This window comes from Triturus cristatus, chromosome 7, assembly GCF_964204655.1.
Source record: "Triturus cristatus chromosome 7, aTriCri1.1, whole genome shotgun sequence".
NCBI classification, from domain to species: domain Eukaryota; kingdom Metazoa; phylum Chordata; class Amphibia; order Caudata; family Salamandridae; genus Triturus; species Triturus cristatus.
Genome location: NC_140590.1, coordinates 1,472,891,959 through 1,472,913,308, shown reverse-complemented (window position 1 = coordinate 1,472,913,308; position 21,350 = coordinate 1,472,891,959). Strand labels below are relative to the sequence as shown.

General features: G+C 51.4%; 1 protein-coding gene across 1 annotated transcript in view; it reads right to left on the bottom strand.

The window, feature by feature from the left end:
- ACTR5 (actin related protein 5) overlaps positions 1-21,350 on the bottom strand; it is a 144,828-nt gene that overhangs the window by 70,750 nt on the left and 52,728 nt on the right. The window lies entirely within an intron of this gene.

Here is a 21,350-nt window from a genome sequence, read left to right as displayed (position 1 = left end):
ACGCAGAGCATCACCGGAGGCCCAGAGGTGAGGTGGATGGTGGGGCAGCGCTGCGACGCGAGCCGAGCAGAACAGCGTTGGTGCGGGGACCGAGTGCAGCGGTGCAGTCTCCGGGGGAGCAGTGAGTGATGCTTCGCCCCGCAGGACATTGGTGCGCCCCCGGGCCTCGAGACTTTCCAGGGGCACCGGTGCAGGGACCCCTTTGCCGCTTCTCCCGCTCCCCCCATGACTGAGGTGGCATGGTGGGGTAGGAGCTCAGGCATCTGCACGAGCGAGGCTTCGCCGCGTCTGGGGCCTTGGTGGGTTCCTGCACCCCTGCCTGAGCCCGGAGGATTGGAAGGCTCAGGACTTCAATTTGGCTGTTTTCCCGCACTGGCACTGGGACCTGGGTTGAGGGATATTGACCCCCAGCATTTTTGCCGCTCCCCCCGGAGGGCCTCCCCATCGGAGTGAAGCTTGTTGGTGGCAGTGCAGCTCCCGGGGGTAGAACATAGCGGACTTCATGCCCGTCAAGGCGGCGGCGCGCTCCTGCGGCCCGGGGATTTCTGCGGGCGCACTCACTGGGTCCACCCTGTTGCCTCTTCTGCACCCTCCTTGTTAGAAATGGGATTTCTGGTTGGCTAAGGCTTGAGCCAAAGCCAGGCAGAAACCACCACTATAGTCGGGGCAAGGGAGTTACACGCTGAAGATAACCCCTGTGTTAAATGGTAGCGGCAGTTTCAGTCGCTAACCTTTCAAGTATTTGCCCGGCGGTAATCGCCTCTCATACCACTCGATAATTTACCAATAAAAGAGGCAGGCGCCGGAGACTGGAAGGCAGGAAACAAAGTTTTATTCCGTCGGAGCAGAACACATCAGATCAGACAGCAAGGTATCGTCACGAGGTGCTCTAACTGCATCTCTGAGACCTGGTCTCTTATACACTGGTTTATTGCTTTATTACACATAGTATATTCTTGAGATTCTCTTGATGCCTGAAAGAACATCCCCTGAAGCCCCGGCTCAGATCCGATCCCACACATAGATACAGTAGAAGTTCCCACCCTACCCGCAGTGGGAGATGGCTATCGCGCAGCAGGGAATTCCGCTAATTCCCGGCGGTGTGTGCAACCGGCCGGGTCTCAGGGGGTAGGGGCTTTGATCTACTGTAATCCCTTTGATGCGGGGTGTTTCCCTTACAGTAGGGGCAATAAACTGCATCCGCAGGGCTAGGTGATGGCCTGGGACCAGTTCGGACAATGGGGCGCAGGGGAAGGGGGTTATCAAAGGAGAGGCATGACCATGTATGGGATGTCGGTCGGATGTGGTTCCGTAGCAGGGTCGCGCAGAAGGAGAGGGTTTATGGCCTGTATGAGAGAGCGGGGGTGGCCAGCGCGCGGGGGATGCTTGCAGCGCCAAGGGGACCGCGCTGGCGATTGACAATGAGTGGGGTGCCTAAAATGGCAGCCGTGCGTTCGCTGTGCGTGGTGCTGGGGAGGGGCAAGATGGCGCAGATAATGTTCAGTTTGCAAGATAAATTTCCACAGTCCTCCCTTTTAACATATCTCGCCAGCTTGTCCGGCCAATATTCACCTTTGTTAGCCTTTCAGTTACAGTATCGTCAATGTTCGTCACACATTTTAAAGATACAGAGTCGTTAGGGTAGGCAGGAGTAATCTGACACATTTGTACATTGTCTCATACAGTTTGATAAAGTAGGCGAGGAGGAAGTACATTCAAAGTTGCAGTATAGTCGTGTACATGGCTGGTGTTGTATGAATGTTACTATACAAAGTTACATTTTCTTAACTTCTCAGTGTACAGTCGGAAGTGATTGATGCAACATCATGAAAACTTGATAAGAAGATAGTTAATATAATAAGGTGGTTGGGAGAGGATTTTCAACTTTGACATGGGTTCTTCTTTCCAGTGTCCTTGTTTTATAAAGAGCTATCACTGGTAAGCTCTCATTGTTGTTCTTCTTTCGTTGGCACTGTTGAGCACCGGCGGTGGAACTAAGGTCCAGCTCAAATCCGATTTCTTCACGTGGCAGGGTGTGACCACTCACTGTTCTTTGATCACAGTCCGGTTCCTTAACACAGTTCACCACAGGTACTTTTGAGACAGGGTGCCGGCCTTTTGTTCCTCGGTAGTAGGTCAAAGTCATAGTCCAAATGAAAGAGGAAGAGAGAATGGGGTGGCATGGGATCGGATCAAAAATGCGGACCAAGGAGGGCAGAATCTTTTCAGCACTGGGCCCATCAATCGGGCCCGACGGGTTGAGACTTCAGGCACGCTGGTCAGTGAGCAGGGGCCTCGATGTAGCCCTTCGCGCTCATCGTTCTGATAATGGTGTCTCGTCTCACACCCTTGTTGCTTCGTCGCTTCCCCCTTGGTCGATGTCATAGATGCTTTATGATCCGCAGCCAGACTGTGCGTCACGTCCGACCCCTCTCTTCCGATGGCTGCAGGTTATCCTTGAATAGGTTATAAGAAACGAAAGTCTTAGAGATCTTGGCAGGGAAGACATTTACATACTTCATTCTCTCTCCCAACCACTGAGTAGTTGCGGAAATGCTCTTATCTGTTACTACATGATTGGTGCCTATTAACTCTAATGTTAATGTGCGTGTTACTAATCTATTAATTACTGCTGTGGTGCAGGGTTCTGTGGGTGTCCCTGTCCATCGTCTGGCCTTCTAGGTGTCGGTTTCTGCGCCTTATAATACAAGGTTTGGTAATACCCGTAAGTGCGAGGTGCTACTGTCATGCGTTCATGAGTATCCTTTTCATACAGTAGGTGACCCTTTATCAGTTTAAAACAGGGCCATCAGCTGTTTCGTTCGGGATACTCTGAGACGGCTAGTATAGGGCTGGAGTTATCTCTGGGAGAACAGGGTGCTTTAGACATTCTATTTCGGGCTAATTGGTCAGGGGTAATTCTGGGTGGTGGAGATGGTGTCCTTTAAGAACAAAAACCACTGACATATAGTCCCCGTGTTGAGGGTCAGATTGGGAGACATCAGTCGTCTTACCTGTCCTTTCCTTCTCAGCCGATTAGGCTTAACGTTCGCAGAAAGGAGAGGTAGTAACGTGGTAAAGTATGGTCGTTTTTGTTTCTGTCAATTTTGTTCGAACACCACAGTGTTCGGGCCAATTATACACTTACCAAAGAGGTGTATGTCGTTAATTTATTCAAGAAGAAAGAGGACAAGAAAGAGCCTTTTGCGAGGGAGAGGGAGAGGGAGAGGGAGAGGGAGACAGAGAGACAGAGAGACAGAGAGACAGAGAGACAGAGAGACAGAGAGACAGAGAGACAGAGAGACAGAGAGACAGAGAGACAGAGAGACAGAGAGACAGAGAGACAGAGAGACAGAGAGACAGAGAGACAGAGAGACAGAGAGACAGAGAGACAGAGAGACAGAGAGACAGAGAGAGAGAGAGAGAGAGAGAGAGAGACCTCGGACCTATTATTCTTTAGTTCGAGGCAAAGATGCTCTAGTTCATTCATCTCCTAAATTCGCGTTCCCTGGTCGTGCATGTATTTCTCAATTGGTCGTGTATTATGGTGCAGGATACCATACCTTGCATGCGACATATACCTTAAGTTATAGTTCATTATTGATTTGACAATTCTTGGAAAAAGGGCAGGCGTGATGGGTACAAATTCCGTTAAACAAAAAGATTTTTAGGCAAATTGTGTCTGTATTATCTGTATGCTTTCGCTTAGGAGTAACAATCATTTATTTAAAAGAAAAACCTTCAACAACCCAGATGATTAGTCATGACACTGATTTCGTAATTCCTTTTTAAGAAGCCCTTTATTTAAAACAATGTCAGTATGGAAGTACGGGCCTACAGCCGCCATAGACCGGCCACGGTGTGAGAGGCGTCGAGCAACATGAGCAACACTGGATTAATATAAAAATCGGTTCCCCCCTTTTCCCCACCATCATGTGTGTAAGCATCGCATACATATATATATATCTCTTTTTTAACACAAATGTCACGTGACTGGAACGCCACAAGGAGTTGTAGGCCACTCCTACATCAGCGCCATCTTGGGGCGGGGTCGGGTCAGTGCACAGTCTAAGTCTTTCCATGAATTAGCTGTTGAACCAGAATTCCTTTCGGTAGTTCGAGAACTTTCGTTAGCGTCAACTTTGCGTCAGCATGGCGTCACTGCAACCTTGTAGCAATGCCATGGTTCGTTCTTAGGGCGGGGCAGCAGGCGGGTTCTTCCGCCGACGCTCTACTTTCTCACTGCACCAAGCGGAGGCAAGGCGGCTGCCGCCCGGGGGCAAAAGAGCAATGGTGGTGGTTTTGTCCTTACCGGAAGTCCGCAGGAGTCGAATGTCAAATGACTCCAACCAATTCTGCAAGGCTGAGGGGAGCGTTCTGTCAAGGGTGGGGCCCATGCCTTAGCAAACAAGCTTTCGAGTCCAGAATTGTCTCACGGTGGGCCAGGCCTGGAACCGGAGGGGTCAACCGCCGGAGTTCAATGGCAGCAGTAGCAGCAGCTCTTCGGTACGGCTATCGGAGAGGGGCCAACAGCAGCTACAGCGGCAGTTCAGATGGTATTGCCACCGGAGTGGTTCCAGTAGCAGCGACAACAGCAGTTCGGATGGTATCACCATCGGAGTGGGCCCCTACTTACTTGGCTGCGGGGGCCCACTCCCCGCGTCGGGTGCTAGCGGCAGTCTTGGTGAACCCTGTGCCTGGGTGGTTGCCTGGCGGTCGCGTGCAGGGGTGCTGGCTCAGCCGAACGGCGAATGAAGTGGCAGGACGCAACTCAGCTGGCTGACGTGTGAAAGATGCGGTTGGGGTGCCCTCGTCTGCTGGCGAGCCTCCACCTGGGGAGGTGGGGGAGGCCCGTCCGCGTCGCCTCCCCCCGCCAGGGCACCCTCCATTATTGAAGGAAGAAGCAAATGGGAAGATCCGCACGGCGTGCCAGGGTGAAATTCAGCAGGCCGATGAAAAAGATGGCTGGGTGCAGCTTAGCTGGCCGGCGAATTAAAGACGGTTGGGGTGCCTGGCAAGCCTCCACCTGGGGAGGTGGGGGAGGTCCGTCCGCGTCGCCTCCCCCCGCCAGGGCACCAGCCCTCCGGCGCTTCGTATAGCCTCCGGCCTATTCGCACAATCGCCCGCCACTGATGTCAAGGGATTTTTGCATGGCTTTTATAGCCCAAAATCAACTAAAAAAGACCGCCCAAAACAGGCCAATGTTGCAACTTCGAGGAAGGAGAGGCGAGGACGGTGTCACGTGGACGTAAATGCTTTGGGATGCAGGTCGCAGCAGACTGTCATGTAAATAGTTGTTTAAAACATGTTCTAACCTGTTCATTTTGCCGGAATGTTGTTATACTTATAATTTATTAAAAATGTTTGACCATACTATTTTGCTGGAGCGTTGTACGTATCAGCGATCTGGTTAGCGTATTCGGAAAAAATGGCGTTGCTCGATTGCACGTGATCCTAATCAAGTGTGGTGACGTTGATGGTGGGTATCAACAAACTTCCGGTTGTGTCTATTGGGGTCCCTATTTTTGTTCAGTTCCAAAAGGACCGGGCACTGGGATTTCCAGTGTCCGAACCCCCTACAGAACGCACATTGATTCCCATCTAAGTCTCTCCGTCCGTTGTAGGGTGTAGGGGTATGATCTCTAGGGGGTAGCTTTGTAGGGGCGGTTGGTTGGTAATTCTCTTTCGGGGGTTCCCTTCCCATGGTCACCCCTTGCAACTGTGCTATCATTACCCTCTCCTTTAATTCCTTTTTCTTCTTCTCTGATGCCCTATCATTCTCGTTCTTCTGGTTTTCGTAGTATTGGGCCATCTGGAGAATTGCTGCGGGTTTGGAGGCTGCCCAACTACTCTCGCTGGTCTGAAGTTTCTGGGAAACTTCTGGCGACAGACCCTTTACATAATTCTGGACAAAAAGGTGATGTCCGGTTGCGGTGGTCATGTCTTGGCCACTGTAATCGGAAAACACAGTCTCGAATCGGGAGAAGTATTCAGACACATCCTCCTGGGGTTTCTGGCGGCAAGCCGTCACTATCGACCAGTCTACCTTTCTTTCTGGGATTAGAGTCTTCAGCTTTTGTGCAATCTTGTCTGGGAGCTCTAAGATGGCTTTCGGGGGTTTCTGTCCTGGTTCTCGCTGTTTATCTATGGTATCGAGTTGTACCCAGGTATATCCGAACGGCTCAGCGTGGTCAACTCTCCGGATTTGTTTCCACACATCAGCCGGCAGGCATAGCCCAAAGAACAAGTCGATATCTGCTAACGTCATTATCGTTGAGCCTAAGGCTGTACCCAATTCAGTGTAGAAGGCAGTCGGGTTCTTTCTCAAGTCGGGTAGAGTCTTTCTAAAGGTCAAAATATCTTGCCGGTCCCACGGCTGGTAGACCCAGTTATATACAACCCTTCCCTTCGCATCTTGGTGGTTGATGTCGTCGTGTGTTCCCTGACCCCGTGGGGGGACCCAGTAGGGGGCAGCTTCTTTAATGGGCATCATGGCATCGGCCCTTCCTCCCTGGGGCTTAGTTGCTATGGGGGTTTCTGTTTTGGTGGTCTGTCCATGTTCTTTAAGGTATCGGTAGACCTCGAGTGTACGAGTGAAGAGGTTCGTTACATCGCCCTCTCCTTCTTCCCCAATGTCTACCTTCCTATATAGGGCCGCTAAGCCTTCGGGACCTTTATCGTGGTATCTGTCCTCATATGCATTCAGGGCGTGATAACAGAGCCGTACGACGAAGTGTCGTCTGCGGCTGTCGGCATACGAGCTATACACGTCTGTTATATACTCCTCACTTTCTTTTCGCTCCACCAGCGTCCCTACTATCCTATCGATTCCTGCTCGTTCATCCTTAGTTAATCGATTCATTCTGGTGGACTCTTTCTTTCCCATCTCATGGTCATCTAGCGTTGTAGTCGACATTGGGTTCAGTACAAGAGGCTCAGCCGGCACGGAGGCCGTGAGGGCCGAGGCCCCTGTACTGCTTTAGCTCGTGTTCAGGGGTTGTGGGTGTTGCACTACTGGTTGGGAGGGTGCATACGGAGGGGGCATGTAAATGATCGGGGGACCTAACAGTAATTCGTCATTCGTTCGCTGCTTGGAGGACAACTCAGGGTAGAGCAAAGAAGGGGTCCTAACAGCGTACTGGCCTGAGGTTTCGGGCTCCTGTCTTAGTTTAGTTTCCCTTCTCTCCTTTATGTCTTCTTCTAACTTTCTAGCGGCAAGGTGAGCTGCCTTTCGTAATTCCTTTTCTGCTTTTACTTCTTCCCTATTTTTCCGTTGCGTCGCTTCTTTGCGCCACATGCCAATACTGTCAAGCATAGTAGGCGTCGTTTTATTGCTACGCAGAGCTACTTCTAGCGCTTCTATCTTGCGGTCGTCGAAGGATCCCATCAGTGGCCACTGACTTTCGGGGTCCTTCTTGGTATATTTATGCCACAGCTTGCTATAAGCTACGGCGACTAGTCCATATTTAGTGAACATGTCCTTATTAGGGGTGCCTTCCAGTGGAGCCGGGTGGTTCACCTCTAATAAGCGGTCCGGGCAGAACCAACTACCAATCAGTGGGGAGAAGATAGGCATGACGGGTTTCAACGGGGACAAAAGTCAGCACTACCTATCTTTTCACTGCTTGCAAAGACTAGACAGAATATCTCTATTCTTCGTTATTTGTAAGCAGAGAATACCTCCAAAGAACCAATATCGAACAACTAGTGTTCGGACAATCAATCAATCAATCAATGGGGAGATAAAGATAGGCACGACGGGTTTCAACGGGGACAAAAGTCTGCGTTACCTACCCTTCACTATCTGCAAAGGGAGAGAGAGAGTATTTCTACTCCTCCCCGTTTGTAGACAGCGAATATCTCAAAGAGAACAATCAATGAGCAATACTAGTATTCAAACAATCAATCAATTATTTCGCACTTTTGTCGTATTTCACGACCTTACCCGGACCGCGTGGACAGTTTCTCGTCTTCCGCCTCCAGCGCCCGATCGTCCTCTACTCTCCGTATTTGCCGCGGCACTCCTGATGGTTCCCAGTCAGGACCGTAGATCACTCGAGAGAGGTCTGCTCGGAACCAGTGAAGTTCGGATGATCGGCTGCCAGACGAGGGTCTATTGGGCAGGAGCTCTCCCGATCGTTGCAGTCGTTCACTCTGTCGTCGGGACCTCTCCCACTGGATCCACGTGTCGCTGATGGGCCCCACGTTTGGGACGCCAATTGTTAAATGGTAGCGGCAGTTTCAGTCGATAACCTTTCAAGTATTTGCCCGGCGGTAATCGCCTCTCATACCACTCGATAATTTACCAATAAAAGAGGCAGGCGCCGGAGACTGGAAGGCAGGAAACAAAGTTTTATTCCGTCGGAGCAGAACACATCAGATCAGACAGCAAGGTATCGTCACGAGGTGCTCTAACTGCATCTCTGAGACCTGGTCTCTTATACACTGGTTTATTGCTTTATTACACATAGTATATTCTTGAGATTCTCTTGATGCCTGAAAGAACATCCCCTGAAGCCCCGGCTCAGATCCGATCCCACACATAGATACAGTAGAAGTTCCCACCCTACCCGCAGTGGGAGATGGCTATCGCGCAGCAGGGAATTCCGCTAATTCCCGGCGGTGTGTGCAACCGGCCGGGTCTCAGGGGGTAGGGGCTTTGATCTACTGTAATCCCTTTGATGCGGGGTGTTTCCCTTACAGTAGGGGCAATAAACTGCATCCGCAGGGCTAGGTGATGGCCTGGGACCAGTTCGGACAATGGGGCGCAGGGGAAGGGGGTTATCAAAGGAGAGGCATGACCATGTATGGGATGTCGGTCGGATGTGGTTCCGTAGCAGGGTCGCGCAGAAGGAGAGGGTTTATGGCCTGTATGAGAGAGCGGGGGTGGCCAGCGCGCGGGGGATGCTTGCAGCGCCAAGGGGACCGCGCTGGCGATTGATAATGAGTGGGGTGCCTAAAATGGCAGCCGTGCGTTCGCTGTGCGTGGTGCTGGGGAGGGGCAAGATGGCGCAGATAATGTTCAGTTTGCAAGCTAAATTTCCACACCTGCTCACCCCCTTGGTAGCTTGGCATGAGCAGTCAGGCTTATCCCAGAGGCAATGTGTAAAGCGTTTGCGCAACACACACACACACACACACACAGCAGCAACACTCTAGGCACACCACCAAAGAAACTCCACACAAGGTTATATCAAAAATAGCCTTTGTATTATCATAAACACATTAGATCATAACCACACATATACACTGTGCCAACTGGCACTAGGCAATATTCACAGGGGATTATATACAGGGCCGGTCAATCGGGCACGGTCAGAACCATCACAATGCAGGTAGCAAATGTAAAACACAACCAGTAACTACTGGTACAATAATGACCTCCGCATTATCACATTAGGCATACAACACATTAGGCCCAAACCTCATTAGCATAAGCACATTACGCAATAGGCCTCACCAGCATAAACACATTATGCAATACCCTCCTAAGCATAAACACATTACGCAATAGGCCTCGCTAACATAAACACTTTATGCATAAATCATGGTGCATAAATCACATTTGGAAACCATCAGCATATATCACCTTAGGCATAAAATACATTATGCAGTAAGCATCACATTTGGCATAAACAGTGCACCACAGTATCACTGAAAAGGTGCACGTAGCACCCTAGTCCACACTGAACTGACCCCAGGGCAACTGGCCTTTCACTGGGCTCAAATGCCCTATGTCCCGCAAAGTCAGGGCGTAGCTGCCAAAGCAGCGATGTCACCGTGCGCAGATGCACTGGGGTGTGGGGTGCAACTCACCCCTTATTTATTTATTTAATGAGTTTTATAAAGCGCTGGCTAGACCCGTAGGTATTGGAGCGCTTTACATTTGGTTACACAATGTTACAGAAAAAGATAACAATTACACATTACGTCAAAAATACGCAACAACAATGAAAGAGGAAAGAAAGGTGAGAGAAGTAGGGAGGAGGGGGGGGAAGGGGTAAGTGTGAAGGGGGAGGATGAGGGCAAAGACGGAAGTAGAGACAAGGGCAGTCTGCCCAAAGACCGACTGGCATGGAAATTGATTGACTGTGACACGTTATCTATGGTAAATAATCAACTGGATACATTAGGTAAGCCAACTATCCCCCTTTTGCTGGTGTACATTTACACTTTTAATGCAACATCCTTATCACTGCATTCCTTGTTTTAGATACCAAGTCAAGTTGAGGACCACGCCAGGTTGCCCCTCATTCCCCCTCTGTTGTCCTGAAGAAGACCCGCACGGTCAAGGTCTCAAATTACCTCTGCACCTTTAGACGGGTCGAAACGTCGACATCCCTCTTGTTGTTTAGCCTGGTACACGCAATCCTCTAAACGTGCTACAATATGAATTAAATTCTGTGTATGAATTATTGAAACTGGTTAGGGTTTACTTTAATGTGACCAGGCAACCTCATACGGTGAATCATAACCGTGTACTCTGTAAAGGTTTTTAAATATTGCTCTACTGTCCTTCAAATCTACCTTTCTACACACCACATCTCAGCACCTTTGTTTCACGCACGTTCCCTCTGGAGCAACCATGTGTCGAACATGCTATAATTTATGCTTCTTGTAAATAAATATATGATGAATCTAGTATTGGATGTTGCATCGCTTTATGTTTGAATATTGAATATTCTGAGCTTTCCCAAAAAGTTTTTTGTGCAATTCAGCTCTAAATTTTGAAAAGACATAACTGGATGAGATTATTGTTTTTGGTAATAACTGAGTTAGGACCATTGTTTTTTGTATTAATTCTACTCCCAGGTCCCTGACTTTAAGGGCAACCCCATTATTTTGATGGCCAAAGACCGACTGGGTAGGTGATGTCAGAGGAGGGAATCCACAGCCCGTCTCCCCTTTAGCTAAACAAGGTAGCTCCATCGGGCATCAGTCAAATAGCTAGGTCTCAACTGACGAGGGAAAGTTCACATACGAAAGTCCAGTGGATAAACAGGGTGGGAACTATGAGCAAGGATGGGTGAGTGCAGGGGTCAATAGCTGGAAAGAAGAGAAGAGTAGAGCGGTAGGGGGTAGGGTGAAGGGGGAGGAGGGAGATACGGTCAGGAGAGACGCAGGAGAGTTTGCCAAAGGCCTGGCTGGGTAGGTGATGGCCAAGGAGGGAATCCATAGCCCATCTCCCCTTTAGCTTGCGAGGTAGCTCCACCGGGCATCAGTAAAAATGGCTAGGTCACAGCTGTCGATGGAGAGTTCACAGAGTCAATGACTGAGGCGACCATCTTGAGGTCAGGCAGGGGGGATGAGTCCTTGATGTACAAATTCAGAGGATCTCCACAATTTTCTATAATCCAGATGAAAGGGGGTGCAAACTAAGCAGAGGATCGGCATGATGAACAGAGCCAGGGTCCGCATGTCTTTAGGGGGAGCGCGTGATGTTGAGTAATAACCGCCAGAGGGAGAAACAGCCGCCACTAGCAGGACAAGCGAGGCGACTCTAGAGTCTAACTCGCATTATTAATATCGCTAATCAAGGTCGTCTCAGAAGGACAGGGCAGTAGATTGTAGTATCAAAACAAATTTTGCTGCCTTTACGCTAAAGAAGGGGGCAGAGGGTCTCCTTTGGATGTAGCTTTGACCCCTGCCGACGATCGATGGCGGGCTCCATTTTGGCATCAGGCGCAGGAACAAAGTTGGAACTCGCTGAAAGTGCCTTGCCCATAAGGACTAAAGGAGGACATGGTCAAGAGCCCCAGGCTTACCATCTAGCCTCCCAGAGCTCCCGGTGAAGTTACAGATGACCCCGCTCACCGTCTTCGAACTTGCGGTGAGTGGTGGAAATAGAGGGCGGGACTCACAGGGGATCAGTGTTGTCTCCATTCCGTGCTTTGAGCGTCCCCAAACTATTGGCAGGCTTCTAACGGAGCCTCAGCCATGAATCGCTTAGGAGGTCTGCTGCTCAGTTGAGAGCGAAAGTGTTGCGCCTCAGTTGTTCTGCTTAGCTCGTGACTAGCGAGCCCAGGATCGGTCAAACTGCCGTCAGTACAGATATCTCTGCGATGGAAGTACAGAGAAGGACAGAATTCAGCTCCAGGGGATCTGCTTGTATTCCGGTTGAGGAATCGTTGGTTTAAATGGCAGAATAAGGCAGCGGAGCGCTGCTCGGGCGGATGAAGTTAGGGTTCCCTACGGAGCTCCAGCTCCGAGAAGCCAACTGCCGAACCTGCGGTCAGTCAAACCCTTCCTTAATAAAAGAAATGGCCCCCAAACGTTGCAGCTGCCTGCGCTCTAGCAGGGCAGCTGGGATTGGCACCAAAGACACTGGCACCAATGTGCCGTTAGAGCCCCACTCTGGAACTCTGCATCTCAACTGGCCCCCAAAGGAAAAATGGCACTGGCACCACCGTGCCACTTGGGAACTCCCCTCTGGGACTCCTCCAATAACTTGCCCAACCGTTGCAGCTGCCTGCAACTGCGGTGCAGCTGTAAAAAGAAAACAAGCATGGGCACTCACAGTGCCTCGGGAGCACCACTGCTCCCAAATCAGCCCCACTCACCGGGCTCTCTTGGGACTCCTTGGGTCTCCGTTGCTGCCAGAGGGCGAGTGGACAGGTGCTTGCTCTCCGGCGACTTCCTGGGCAACCCGCAGGCCTCCCACCGGCACACGGGAGCCCTGCTCGGGTAGGCGCCGACTTCCTCTCGCTCCCAGTCACGGAGGCGGGGTGGGGTGGGCTCCTGCAGGCACAACTCTGCCTACGCTGCACTTCTTTGGCCCCGCCCACAACCAGGCAAGGCCGCTTGGCTTCCAGGTCGCTTCCGGCTGTGATCTTCTTGCGGCGAAGTGCGGGGTGGGCTCCCGCCGTAACATAAAACACCACAGCGGGGTGGGTACCCGCTAAGTAAGCAGCAATGCGGGGTGGGCACCCGCTATTCAAATCAGCAGCAAGGCGGAGTGGGCTCCCGGAAAGCACACAAAGCGGGGTGGGCACCCGCTGCAATAAAGAGGCCACAATGCGGGGTGGGCTCCCTCTCACCAGTGGCACCGGCAAGGCGGGGTTGGGCTCCCGCTCTGCCGCCAAAAAAATACCCACAAGGCGGCAATCCAATATGCCTGAACGCGGGTTGGGCTCCCGCTCTTCTTCTCACGCTGGGCAGGGGATTCCCCACGCCGGGATTCCCTCGAGCCGCCTCTGCAGCCCAGCGCTGCAGAGGCCAGGCGCTCCTCTTCTGGAAATAAAGAGTAAGCGCTCTCCGGGCGCTAAAGTCCTCAAGGTCCAGGGAACACAGCTGGGCCCAGGCAGGCCAGCACACAAGGCCATCCAACAGGGAGGCAGTCCCTCGTGACGGTTCCTCCTGGGGCCCAGCAGCAGCAAGTCGCCTGGAAGCACAAAGCACAACATTTTCATGGGGTCACAGCCCCAATATTTATACCCATATTCTCTTTGCCTGCCCTGGCACAGGGCGTGGGGGAACCAGCCGAAACTGATTCTGGGGGGTTTTGGAGCACTTTGTTGACAAGGCTCCCCTTACCCTTTGTCAGGTGGGGGCTCGTCATCAGACACACCACAGGGGGCGGAGCCAGCATTCACATAGGCAGGCACAGACCTATTCAGGGTCAGGGGACTACTCCTCCCACTAATTCAAATGCAGATGCCCTATTCAGCCTAGCGCTGGCTCACCCTGCCCCTCCCGGAGCCACACACACACACACCTTACCAGCCCCTGTCACTCCAACGCCAGACATGCAATCCACATCAGGCAGGCAGACTCATAGTACACAGAAATGCCAACTTCTAAAAGTAGCATTTCTAAAATAGTTATAATAAATCTGCACACACCATTGCGTAGCATTTATTATCACTACTCCAAATATACCAAACTTGACCGCTCCTCTCATATCAGGAATTACCACTGAAACACTCATCAGGGAATTGCCAATGCATTCCTATGGGAGGGGAGCCTCACAGTGGTGAGAAACTAAAATGGCTGTTTGTCACTACTAGGACATGTCACTACTAGGACATGTCACACACTTAAGGTACATGTCCTACCTTTTACCTACAATGCACCCTGCCCATAGGGCTAGCTAGGGCCTACCTTAAGGGCGACAGACAGGTAGTAAAAGGAGGGGTCACACACATGGCGCACACTTTAGGTGCCATGTGACAGCGGCAGTAACACTGCGCGCACAGGCCCTACAATGGCAGAGGCCTGGGATATGTTTGAAAGGCTACTTTGGTGGGTGGCGCAATCAGCGCTGCAAGCCAACCAGTAGCATTTAATTTACCAGCTTACAAGGGACTGACAGGTAAATTAAATAGGCCAAACAGGTGTAGACCAATCTTACCATATTTATCACAGAAAGCACACGCACTTTACACTGGACAGCAGTCCTAAAACCACCAACACCATGTCAGAAAAAAGACTAGGAGAAAGGCAAAAAGTTTAGGGATGACTCTGCAAAAAGGGCCAAGTCCAACACTCCTGGACTGGTAGAGTTTGGTGGGGGGAGGGGGGGGCGCCGCGACAGCATTCCGTGCAGAGCTTTGCCGCACCTGGGCCTTAGCAGGACACAGCACCCCCGCCTGAGCCTGCAGCTTTCATGTGGCAGGGCCTTCCATTGAGCTGCCTTTCCACCCGTACGTCAAGGCCTGAACCAGGGAGTTATCGGCCCCTGACCCCCAGCCCCTACATCCCTGCTCCCCCCTGGAGAACTGCGTGGGATGAGTCGTGTTGTGACCCACAGCTCTCAACAGCGACAGTTCCTTTGTATTGCCCCCAGGAAGGCAAAAGAGCTGACGAGAGATCCTATAGAGAAACCTCCTTGGTGGACGTGCCAAGGGTGAGCCAGGGGCCTGTCAGGCAAGGGGGCACGAATAGACTCAGCGTGGAGGCGAGGAGATCGGCTGGGTAGTCGGACAGCACCTGGGGTTTGTCCCGCCTCCCACATATCTTCTCCTTGTGCCGTGGCGGCCCCCCGGAGTCACTTACACTGTCTCCGTCGTAGCCGCGACTCCTTCTGTATGCGGTTAACCCTGGTTGCCAGCCTGCCCTCACGGTTGTGTATGGTGCCGTTCCAGAGGGGGACTTAAGTGCTGGACGCTAGCAGAATCCTCCACAGGTTGGGAGTGCCCTCTGTCTAAGTCATGCCCCGCACCAAATCGGCGAAAGCCACGGTACAGCCAGCCTCCAAGGACGCATCAGTGGCAGACCTGTGGACTAAAACTACCTCGGCGCCTACCCAAAAGGTCTCTACAATGGCAACCTCTTCGGAAGCCGCTGAAACCAGCCCTATCACCCAATCCTTTATGTCCAACTTCCTTCAGGAAATAAAGTCTGAAATTAATTCTCTCAAAACAGAGGTCAAAACCTGCCTAAAAGACATCCGGCGAGACGTAACCGAAATTGGCACGAGAGTGGACGATCTCGAAAGAACCCTCGACACGAGGACAGAGGATCGGGAGGAAGTCTGGCACCGCGTGACGGCACTTGAGGAGCAACATGTGGAACTCCAAACTAAGCAGGAAGATTTAGAAAATAGAAGCCGCTAGAACAACCTCTGCATCAGGGGTTTTCCACGGGGAGCAGAGGGTCAGGACATCATGACCTATGTCGCAGATCTCCTCCAAACGATCTGGGGTGATGATGATGCCTCGCCCCCTACGCTGGACAGAGTGCACCGAGTTGCTCCTCCGGCTGGGAAGGCCAACCTGATCCCTGACATCCTGACCCGGGTGCACTTCTTCACGGAAAAGGAGGCGATCCTCAGAGCGTCTCGGACCACTGAAGAACTGACATATGAGGGCCACAAAATCCAAATCTTTCAAGAGCTCTCACCAATCACTTTGCGACGCCGCAGAGACTTCAAGCAAGTGACAGACAAACTTAAAGAATTGAACATCAAGTACCAGTAGAGCCATCCTTTCGCCCTGATTTTCCAGTGGGAGGGCAAACGCAGATCATTGGGATCGTTCAAGGAGGCTTGTCAGTTGCTTCATCTCTCTCCCGACCCTAAGCCCTACACCTCTACCTCTGCGGACACAGAGTCCCCTCCGCCCTGAGCGATCGAAGTTCCCTCCTCCTCGTACTAGAGCCTCTAAAGCAAGTGAGATGTCCACAATTTAAAATCCATAGAGGCGTCGCAATCTTCAGAAGGACGGGGCTGCCTGTCGGGGCCCCCCTCTGGCTCCGGCACTGGGGTGGTGGCCCCTTGACATGGTTTAGACCTTTTGTGGCTGGAGGGGGGTGACTCTTCATCCTGGTATCACAGCCACTTGCCTTCTCCATGAGTCCGAACCTTCTAGAATTGTCCCGGCGACATGGGGACCTCTGGTATCCTTTCTCTGGCTGCGATACACGGACATGGTCCCACAATAGGACCGGGGGACTTACTCCTGGGGGGACCCCGCACTTCCCCATAACACTGTGGTGGGTCGACCTCCTGTATTTGCTGGCACGCCCCGCCATTCCCTTAGTCCCTGTGGGGAGTGACTTCCTTAGAGCCGCCCTGGTTTGCGCCATTGGACCGCTCCTGGACTTGGATGGTGTACTTTGGCACTGTTGGCCTTTTGACTGCTCGGTTTGTTATTCTTTACCCTATCCTTTTTTCTCTCTTTTCTTCTCCTTTCTCTGGTCTATTGGGGGGAGAGCACAGATATATCATGACATCCTATATCCTTGGCGTAGGAGCTCCTCGGCATGGGAGAGGGGTTACTCTACTACCCATTCAAGCAAATCCTGTCTACCTCCCCATCCTCTTTTCCACCCGACGCCAGCCCCACTTAGGTCGGGATCCAAGGGAGAGTGGTATGGAGGCTTGCACAATTGCCTGTGCTATATTATGTCTGTAGTCGACGATGGCACAACTTAAATGTATATCCCTCAATGTAAAAGGCCTCAATGCCCCCAATAAGAGAAGGCAGGTGTGGCGCTACCTCCTTATTTATGACCCAGACGTCATTTTCCTCCAGGAAACCCATCTCTTACGTACAGACACGCAGCGCATGTTCCACCCTAGGTTCCCCAAGCAGTTCTGGGCGTCAGCGCAGACTAAAACGGCAGGGGTGGCTATTCTTTTTAAGGTGGGAAGCCCTGTACAGGTTTCTCGGGAGCTGCGCGACAAGGAGGGGCGTTATTTAAAACTTATTCTACTCATCCATGTTAAGGCACACACTATGCTCAATGTTTATGCACCTAACCATGCATAAGATACATATCTCCAGACCTTGCTTAAGGACTTGATGTCCCAGGAGCCTAACCCTACCCTCCTCGGGGGTGATTTTAATCTAGTGTGCGGCCCCAGCCTAGATCGCACCACATCTTCCTTCCAGGGCACTGGTGCAATGTCTGCGGCACTCAAGCAGGATTTGGAAGCCTTGGGTCTCAGACGCGTGGCGATACAAAGAACCTGGGACTAAGGATTACACCTTTTACTCCCATGTTCACTGCTTTCACTCACAAATCGACTATTTCTTCCTGTCCCAGTCTCTCATTCTCTCTAAGGACTCAGCGGCGATCTCGGATATATCTATCTCGGACCATGCCCACCTGGAGGTTACCTTGACGAATATGGGCAGGAACCCCTGCTCCGCTCCTCGGTGACGACTTCCTCCACATGCCTTACGGGACCAGGTCAATGTGGCCGAAATACGCCAGGCGATTCAGTCCTATTTTGTAGCTAATGACCTCCAGGACACTAATGGGCATGTTCTATGGGATGCCTTCAAGGCCACTATTCGAGGCGTCATTACATCCATCTCCATCGCCCGCATGCAGGAATCCCACCTGGTTGAAACCAATCTAGCTCGCGATATCAAACTGCTGGAAAAACAGGGGCATAGTGCGCCATCTAGACAGACCCAGAAGCAGCTGGCCTCGCTTCAGGGCCAACTTAAGGCTCTAATGGTCAACAAAGCAGAACACTCCCTCCTAGCTCTGAAGCAGAAATTCTATGGCGGCGGCAACAAGGTAGGCTCCCTGTTGGCGCGTCGTCTTCGTCTACAGGTTTCCCGTATCCACATCTCCAAGATCGCACTGCGGGGTGGCTACCTCAGAATCAGCCAAGCATCATGCGTTTACCTCTTTCTTCTCCGCGCTCTATGAACAGGGTGTCACCTGTAGGGATAAGAAAGACCCCTTTATGGACTCCAGTCCTTGGACGCCACTAGCTCCTTTTCATAAACAACAATTGGACAAACCCATCACTGCAGAAGAACTTCAAAAAGCATTGAAAAGTTTTCCTATTGGCAAGACTCCAGGCCCAGATGGCCTTACGATATCATTCTATCGTATTTTTCTCCCAGAGCTGCAGGCACTGTTGCTGCGACTCTTTAACTCCTTTGCCGATACAATGACTGTCACACCGACAATGGCCGGAGCCGAAATAGCGCTTATCCCCAAGCCTGGGAAAGACCCAACATCTTGTGCTTCATAACGCCCCATTTCTTTGCTAAATGTCACTGTTAAATTATATACCAAAATATTAGCTTAACGTCTAGCTCCCCATCTACCTGGTCTGATCGAGCCCGACCAGGTGGGCTTCATACACAAATGACAAGGGGCGGACAGTCTCCGGTGAGTAGCCCACTTGGTGGAAAAGGTACAATGTCGTAACATCCCGGATGTTCTCATTTCCCTCGATGCCGAGAAGGCATTCGACCGGGTAGACTAGTCCTTTCTCATGGCGGTGTTGCAAAAGATAGGCGTGGGCCCGGTCATGATTGCCCAGATCATGGCCCCCTATGCTGCGCCATTAGCACAGATCAGACTCAAGTCTTCTTAGCCCACCCTTCTCCATCAATCGGGGCACGCGCCAGGGGTGTCCTTCATCGGCTTTGCTCTTTGCCCTGGCCGTGGAGCCCCTGGCGATTGCCATCTGCCAATCGGCGGAAATTAGAGGCCTCTCTTTGCAACAGCTTGAGGAGCTTGGGTACGGCATCCCCTTCCAGTGGGCCTCCCAATCCATACGCTATCTAAGTATTAACGTCACAGCTAATCTGGACTAGTGGACACAGGCAAATTGGCCCGCTTGTAGAAATTCAGTTCAAGATGTCCTCCGGCGATGGAAATCGCTACCTATTTCCTGGCTGGGCCGCCTCAACACGTTCAAGATGTTCATTCTTCCCAAGATCCTTGACCTCTTCCAAGCACTTCCAACCCCTATCCCCCAAAGGGACATTCTGAGCCTTCAAGTGGAGGTTACTGCGTTTATTTGGGGTGGGGGAGGCCACGATTTTCTACCAAAGTATGGCTGGCGTCCCCCGATTTTCTTGTTTATTATTGGCCGTCGCATCTGCGCTATGTCTCAGAGTGGGTGGCTCGCGAAAGCGAGAAGCATTGGTTCCACATGGACAGAGCTATGGCCTGCCGCCCGCTATGGGATCTGGCTTGGTTGCAGAGGGGTGCTCGCCATCGTAACGCCTATATTGCTACCCCAACGCGAACGGTTCTAGAGGTATGGGACAGAATTGCAGTGGCCCGAGGTCTTTCCTCCTTTCCCTCCCCTCACACACCCTTGGCGCGCAACCCGGGGTTTCCACCAGCCCTCCAGCCTGCATACTTTCCTGCATGGGCAGCTGGAGAGTGTCGTACAATCGCAGTTCTATCTGAGGGGGGGATTTTTAAATCTTTTGAGCAATGCAGGCAGGAATTTCACCTCCCCAACACAGCGCGTTTGGAATACCTTCAAATTCGCCATTGGCTACATGCTCCTTCATACACAGAGGGCGCCACGCGCCAACTTACCCCCTTTGAATCCTTAGTCCACTCTTTTGATGGCTCCCAAGGCCTAATCTCTAGGACTTACAAGGTCCTTGAACACTCACATGCGCTACCATCTCATACCTATCAACAACGCTGGCACACAGATCTTGAGGAAGACATTCTCCCTGACCACTGGGAACAATTATGGAGGGACATTCCTGGCACTTTTAAAAACATTGCGCAACAGGAGACAGCTTACAAAATCATGACCCATTGGTATTACACCTCCCTCAGGTTGCAAAAGATGTTCCCCAATTCCACACCTATTTTCTGGCGTTGCCGAACCGCCCCAGGTTCACTCATTCACATATGGTGGTCTTGGCCCCTTAGAACGATTTTTTGGAAGGAGGTCTTGAGCCACATCAGGGAGGTGGTGGGCTTTCCCATTCCGAGTGCCCCAGGGGTAACGATTCTAGGACTCCGGCCGAGGTCTCTTAAAGCAATGACTCACTCGGACTGGCACTTGATCTTCCACATGCTTAATGCGGTGAAGCAGGTTATAGCGCTCCATTGGAAGAAGGCCTTGACCCCCCCCCCCCCTCGGTGTCGCTCACCCGTCTATGGCAGGTAATGGCGATGGAGCTCCTCTCCCATTGTCTAGCCCACACTGATGCTAAATTCAAGCACACTTGGCAACCCCTAGTTTCACATCCCTCTAAAGTGGAACATGCTCGATCTGTCACTCCCCGCTTACGAGCCCTCCAACTGTTCGACAACGTTCTGCTCCCTGGGGAGAATCCTATGAGGAGGAGCTGGGATAGGCGGGTGGGGGTGAACAGTCCTCCCATGGGGTGGTTGGGTCTGACGCTCTGACCTGGTGACTCATTCCTCTTCCACCATAGCTCGTCCTCGCAAATGGAACACTGCACCATCTCCTCTTCCCTCCTCTTCTTCTTCTTTTCTCTTATCTTTCCTTCTCTAGCTTTTTGTTCTGGCTCTTTCTTTCTTCACAGGCTAGCAGAAATGGGAGCTTCCCCCCCCCCCAAATACCTTGTTGCAGGCTGCAATTTGTGCTTCTAGAGGCTGTTGGTCCCTGGTAAGCTGGTTACTAACAGATCTTAACAAGCCTATGATGTTTTCAATGACATGTTACCCACCACTAGGGCCTGCAGTAATAATCCACAGTCAGGTTAACCCTTTTTGTTATAATTGTTATTGCTATCCAAGTTCTTATCCTTTTGCTGTACTTATTGCTTGGCAATACACTACTGTCTCTTCAGCTTTCACAATCATTGCACCACGCAATCTACAGGTCTATAGTAGACGCAAATATAATCGCCCAGGCATATCAGACTCAAGCAATTGAGGACTCCTTTATGCTTGGTTAGTATTGGCGTTTCTGAGCCGGGAGGGCGCTTCTCCTATCTATCTTGCCATACCGAGTCCTCTTGTCGTTTTCGTATTTGAAGGCTAAGTGGCGTGCTGTATCTTTTATAACTTCACTGAAGTGGACCAACGATGTATACACTGTATTCTTGCCTCACTACTACTGCCTATTGCCTGGTGTTTGTTAATATTTTCTTTGTTTACAAACTTAATAAAAGAGATTTAAACAAAAAAATACGCTCAGTCTAACCGTCGAGGTT